Source organism: Hirundo rustica, chromosome 6 (assembly GCF_015227805.2).
Source record: "Hirundo rustica isolate bHirRus1 chromosome 6, bHirRus1.pri.v3, whole genome shotgun sequence".
Lineage (NCBI taxonomy): Eukaryota > Metazoa > Chordata > Aves > Passeriformes > Hirundinidae > Hirundo > Hirundo rustica.
The window spans coordinates 8,196,574-8,203,307 of record NC_053455.1 but is presented as its reverse complement, the minus strand read 5'-3'; the positions used below and the strand labels follow the sequence as shown (position 1 = coordinate 8,203,307).

At 44.1% G+C, this 6,734-nt stretch overlaps 1 pseudogene; it reads right to left on the bottom strand.

The window, feature by feature from the left end:
* Window positions 1-534: 534 nt before the first annotated feature.
* Window positions 535-5,484, bottom strand: LOC120753844 (SHC SH2 domain-binding protein 1-like; annotated as a pseudogene).
* Window positions 5,485-6,734: the final 1,250 nt, after the last annotated feature.

The window sequence follows — 6,734 nt, the reverse complement described above, 5'->3', positions numbered from 1 at the left end:
CATTACTGACCGTGGAAATGCAACAATATTCACCTAAGAAGTTATCTCTAAGTATACCCTCCTTGCAGCAGTACATACCATTGCTCAGCAGAAGGTATGCACTATGTGGAGATATTTCCATACCTTGGCATCACACAGATCTGAGTTTCTCATTAATAGCTTGGCTGATGTCTGCACGGTTATGCCTCTGGTTTCACATTGTAACACAAAATTCTCCAGGGAGGTTTTCCCATGATGGACATTTAAAACCTCCTTCACAACTTCATGTTGCTCTCACTTCAAACTGGAGATCCTTATATTGGATTCTGTACAGTCAAGTAAGATGTCTCCTTTCTTTTGTTTATTTTACAATATAAAACCTATAGCCTTTGAGTTCAACCAAATCAGCACTGCACAACAGGCCCTCTAGAACACAGTGACCAGGACAGATGATAACTTTGTAACAGGCATTTACAGCTATCGGTGGATTACAGTGAAACTATATTTCTAGGTCTTTCCCACAATCAGCTACAAGCCCAGAATCACACCATGTTCTTAGATGTCAGAACTCAACCTCAGTCAGGGCTCAACACATCACACAAAGTAACTCAAATCATCTTCCTCCTTCTCCCTGTCCGAGTCCTCCAGATGCACTGGGAGATGAGCCTGACATGCTCTACAGCTCGTGCTGTCTGGTCAAGCTCCCGTGACTCATCACATACAGCCCACAGCTCCCACATTGGTATCTGGTATCCCTTAAGCTTCAAAGGTTCCAGCTGTCCCATGACTCACACAAGAAAGGCTGAGTTGCACAACTGCTTTCAGAGCTGAGTACTCCATACCAGGCCCCCCAACAAGAACCTCAAACACATTTGTGCGCCAGATTTCCTGCCATCCACGTGGTGCAAAGACTTCGTCCAGGTACTCAGCTGTGAATTGTGTCACCTCTGAAGTTTTGCAGTGTTAAGGAAGAGTTTGGACCTTAGGTTCTGAGCCAGAGTCAGTTTCTTTCAGCTCGAGGTGGTGCCTCTGAAGAGGGATCCCAAAGAAAGAAATCCCTGGGCCTTTATATCCTCACAGTCTGTGCACATGATCTTCTTGTGCCCAGTGGTGGTTTATGGTTTGTAGTCTTCCAACAACACAAGGAATTCTTTCTCCATGTCCACATGGGCAGGCCATTAATTGTTCTTATCTTCCATGCTGGGGCCCTTCAGGATCTCAACTCTTATCTGAAGATACCCAGTGTTTCTCTGTTTACTCCCCTGCTTAGCTGTCCATGTTAACAAAGTTCATTTAAAGTTCCCTGACACCAAGCTTTGAGCAGGACCCATGCTAAACTATCAGCAAGTTGCAATTAAACTTAACCCTAGACAATTAATTTCTAATATTTTATAAGTAAGCAGTGTAATCCCCAACATGCAGTCAGCCAAAATGTAATGCTGCTAATCTCTAAATTCCTCGTGAAACAAAAGATGATCAGTGTGAAAAATATCTGGAAAAAGTACATTCCTGATGGCTACATTCTCTCCTAAAGCAGCACCTGGTTTGTCACGATGATGCCTTAGTCAGTCCAGGAGCCGTCACTCCAGACACTCAGCATATTCCTGGAGCAGATCTGGGCTCTGCCTGCACTCCAGACACTCAGCATATTCCTGGAGCAGATCTGGGCTCTGCCGCCTCGGCTGCTCCCGCAGGCCACCGCCTCCCACAGCTGGCTGCAGCAGAGTCTGACCCTCCTCCCACGGCCCCCGGCAGCCCCAGCTCGGCAGGAATTCAAATAGGTATTCCCACAACAAATCCTGCAAGAACCTTTGAGCCTCCGTGGAGGCCCCTTTCGAGGCAGTGTGGGGGCTGTTCCCTGAAGGATCACAGCTCACAGAGTTCATTTGCATTGCTCTTTCTAGTGATAGCATCATCTGTATAGAGTAAGGTACTTATGTCCCCTCTCCTTATGAATTTTTTTTTTTTTTTTTTTTTTGTGTGTGTGTGTAGCTACAATGAGAGGATTGCAACATTTTTGTTTGTGTGTTGTTTTTTTTTTCCCCCCCAATAATCTCTCCAGTGAAAATGGAGGATGTCTTATGGCTTAAGAACTACATAATCTATGTTTCTGATTAAACCAGTGAAAGAAAAATTGTGAAAGATTCTCCATCGTTGTTAAAAATCTGAGAAACTAGCGATGTCTCCTCATTTGATTATTCTCAGCAGAAAGCAACTCTCACATGTCACATGTGTGAGAATCAAAACTTGAAAAGTCAAAATGGAAAAATCCGGACAGGTCTTTGCAAAACAACACAGCCTGAAGTATTTACTAGAAAGCTGGAAGATGAAACTTTGTCTGCAAAACAGCCTGACAAGAGAAACGGAGATGAAGAAAGTAACTACGTACAAAGAAAAGAAAAGAAAAGAAAAGAAAAGAAAAGAAAAGAAAAGAAAAGAAAAGAAAAGAAAAGAAAAGAAAAGAAAAGAAAAGAAAAGAAAAGAAAAGAAAAGAAAAGAAAAGAAAAGAAAAGAGAAAAGAAAAGAGAGGGAATCACTGGCTAGGTTCATCAGGAGAGCTTTAAATCAAAAGGTAATTCAGAGCATAGGTCCAAAACTTCTAGACAATTGGGAGGCATTGCACCTAGTAAGATACTGCAGAGCAGCCTGCCTGCTGAGGAAATGAGTAACATGGGTGACAGGGAAAATGGTGCAAATCAGCTAGCAGGTCTCTCTGGGAAAGCTGGGTCACCACTGTCACGCAGTTAAGATCTCCATGGTGAGTGGAAGTCTGAAGGGATTTAAAAGCATTGGCAGCCTGTATAAAATATGATGGGATCGTCTCTTTGTCTGAAACAGGAGGCACAAAGGCCGGTTTAACAGGAGTAGGCGTTGCCTCGACCTTTCCAAGCAGGTCCGAGGTGTAGGTTCGTGCTTTGCGCGTGGAGGGAGTGATTGGAGCCGCAGTCCCAACCTCAGAGCAGCAGGGCCGGGTCGAGCGGAGCCGCTGCCCTGAGCTCCCTTCCCTTGGCTGGGCAGCTGATGTCTCGTGCTCGCTGGAAGGACGGGCTTGGCTTCAATCCCAGAGAGCTGCGTGCGCTCCAGCCGTGCCGCCTCCCCAAGCGGAGCATCCGCGGCTGCGGGAGCTGTGCCGGCAGCCAGCCCCGGCTCTCCGCATCCCACAGCCCGCCTGCTCTGCCGCCAGCCCTGCCCGCCTCTTCCTCCAGCGGTGCCTGGTACCGGGTGGTGTGACCTGCGTGCCACGGGCGTTGGAAAGCAGCCGCTGCTCCCTCCCGCCCAGCCCCCTTCCTTCCCGTCTGGAGCAAGCCTGTGCTGGGCTGCGCTTGATGCCTCGGGAGCTTTGGCTGCTCGTTTCTCAAAGCTTCTCAGCCCCTGCTGAGCTGGCCAGACTTTCACACACTGGCTGTGACGGGAAGGCTGTTTACAGCTGGATCATGTTTATAAAACCACAGAAATTAACAGAAACGTAGTGTCCAGGAGCAGTGCTGAAACTACACTTTTAAAAGACATAAAAACCTCAAACCCAAAAAAACCCCCCCAGACATGACTCAGCCCTGAACTGGAAGCTGTGAGCTGTCGCCAGTGCAGTGCTGTGCTCTGGCCAGCGACTCTTTTTGAGAGACAAGGTGTGTTAGCTGGAGCTCTGTGCATTACCAGCACAACTGCCTGTGGTTTGGAAGTTTTTTGGCTGTGATCCCACTGGTTCAGAACGGGGACAGAGCTTGCTTGCCTCTGCCTGCTTAAGACAACGTGGACTTGTTCTGAGTCTGTATTGTTTCTCTCATAATTACTGTTTGATTAAAACATTTAAGATAGGTCTGTCTTCTTAATTTGGCTCTAGAATAGGGCAGGAGGCCCACTCCTAGTATACATAGTTTCCCTTATGCCCAACCTGGCAAATTTTGATTACTTCTGCGATAGGCAGCGTTATGAATCAATCCTGACTGCTTCTGCAGACAAGCACATTCCTGCAGCAGAGCTCCCCTAAAAAGTCCAGAGGCAGATGGAAAAACAGCTAAAGAGTAATTAAATGTGGCTGTTCCTCAAGAAACAAGCCTGTAGCAGCAGCTCAGCCGAGCCCCATAACCAGGTACAGGATGCAGCTTCACTGTGTGCAGTCTTCAGTCACAGTGCACTGAAGGTAACAGAAAGTGTTTTTGTGTTGTTGCACTGTTCATGAGTGGATCACCAAAGGTGGCTGGAAGTTCTGCTCAGCCTTCAGTGAGGGCAAGCTTCTCCTTCACTGTTCTGAGCCTGGGTGTCACTCCTGTCTGTAGGAGGGGTTAAATAAAGAACCGTGGGCAACCGGTGCCTATAAAACAAACACAAAGGTTTGTAGTAAGTGAGTGAACATTTGCAGGCCAACTGTAGCTTGGTGTTGGATGATAATGATGCTGGCATTAAATGTTAGTGGCTTACAAAATGAGAATAGCACAGTCAGAGCACTCATCACCCCAGCTAATCCATGCACCAGCTAATACGTGTCTGAATATGGCAGTGTTAGATCAGCTGGGAGTTTGAAAAACTGAACAGTGGTAGGCAGGTGATGGGAGGGGTGTGTGGCTGTCAGCACAACAATGGCAAAGCATTCTGTTCTTAAGCAGAAATCCCTCTGCCTCAGGCCACCAGCCTCAGGCCTTAGTTTTTATGGCTGTGGGTATCTGATCTATCTACTAGGAGGCCATGGGGATTAAGAGTGACATAAGCCAAGAAATGAGTTCTTTGTAAGAACTTGTACAGACTAAGATGCTGTGTGAGCTAAAGGAGCACTGCTGTTTTTATCCAAGCCAGCTAGTAGCTTTATGGAACCAATAATAAATTGCTAAGAAGACGTCCTAGTATTTTTCGATTGCAGGAAATAGAGTGTAAACAGGACACGGGGAAGCAGTTAGGCTTGCAGTAGTCCACAACCTCTCTTAGCCTGCCTGGCTAAAGTGGTTTGGTTGGAGCTAAAGACCTCTCACAGGCCCTCACTGTTGAAATCAGTGACCATGAGTTTCCTCTTACAGTGGAAAGGCACTGAAAGAAAGAGTGCCCTCATTACAGTATTTGTTTATGCTCTTCATCCAGGAGGATGTGACAAAATAAAAGTAAAAAGCAGTGTTTTCAGTAAGATCTACAGTTGCCAGCCAGTTCAGAGAAGGTGCTCTCCGTGGCAGGTGAGAAGTGTGTTGTAGTGGATGTTGGCAGGGAGGAACAAAGCCCAGATGATACCAAGTTAATGACAATAGGAACCTCTAGTGACAAAGGGACTGGACCAAACAGCAAAAGTCTCCAAATGTTGCACCAGCAGCCAACAAAAATGGACTTTAAAGTGCTGAATGTTGTTTGGGGTTTTATTTGAAGGTAGCTCCTTGTGATAGTTCAGACTAATGTTTGTGAGGGACAAGATTGTTTTGTTGTTGCAAAAGTGCTGCCTTAGAAAGGATTTTTAAGAACTAGAAGAGCACACCTACTTCTTAATAAGGATTTTTTAAACGTACATTTTGGATACTTGAGTGCCATGTTATCTGGTGCTGCTTGAAATATGTGTTCTGTGTCTAAGCATAAATACCATAGGCTATGACAGTTGCTATAGCAACTAAGCATCCACTATTAAATAGCACCCACAGGCTGAAAAACCATGTGCAGCCTGTCAGTACACAAGGTATTCCTTTCTTTTCAGCCAGCTAAGTACAGTATTTTCATCTTGGGAGCTCGTCTGTTTCTGATGAATGTGTTTGTGCTGGTCATGTGAAGATCTTTTCTCCCCCATCAGCTTTATCTTCCTTTGAAACAGCACATACTGTAAGAACAAAATAGCCCGGAGTGGTTGCAGGCTGAAGAAGTTAATGAATAATTCCTTTTTCATATATTTTTGAACATACATTAGAGTGTGGCTTTCAAATCTTTTAGTTCAGATTTGAGCTTGCACCTTTGCTGTTCTGCGTCTTTTGATATTACAGTGTTTTGCTCTCGAAACCCAGCCTTTCACGAGGCACCATGCTGTTCCTAGAAGCCGTGTCCTTGAAAATTACAATATCAGTGGGAAGCTGATTTCTGCAGTCATGGCAGACTGGAGAATTATAATTCAAAAGCACAGTTAAAACTAACAAAACTTTTAGGAAAATGTGGTCCAGTTATTTATTTTTAAGCTTGCCTTAAAGTTGGTAAGCATTTGGACCATGAAATCTACAGAGTAAAAATAGAAAAATAAGAACACGATTTCATATGCAATAATAATTCTGACGGTTGAGACTTCAGCTATTAACAGCATAAGTTGTTTTACATTTTCCAAGTCAGAAATGTGATTTTCTTTAGATTCATCATAAATAAAAAAGAGAATAAAATTAATCATCAGTAAGAGAAATATGTTGGTTATAGAAACTAATGTTTTTTCTGCAAATTAAAATGACCCTCTGAGAGCCTTGAAGAGTAGAAAGCGTCTGTGATGGCTTATTGGAGTGTTTGGATTGTTTCCAAATTTTGTTTGAGAGTCTGATGAATCAATAGGTTAAAAGGAAAATGTACTGTACCCACAAATTATTGCTGATGTTGATTTGCTGGTGGTTTAGCAGAATTACATAGTCTGTAAAAATCCAAATTATAGTAGGAACAAAACAATTACAGTTTAATAAGAGTATAAAAAAGTGAGGATAAGAAGTGGATAAACTAAGGCATGAAAAGGCATATTAAAAATGTGATTTTTTTTTCCTAAGAGAATGATTGCTAACACCTGTGTGCCTTGTCTGTTTAAAGGGTTAACCCAATTAGAA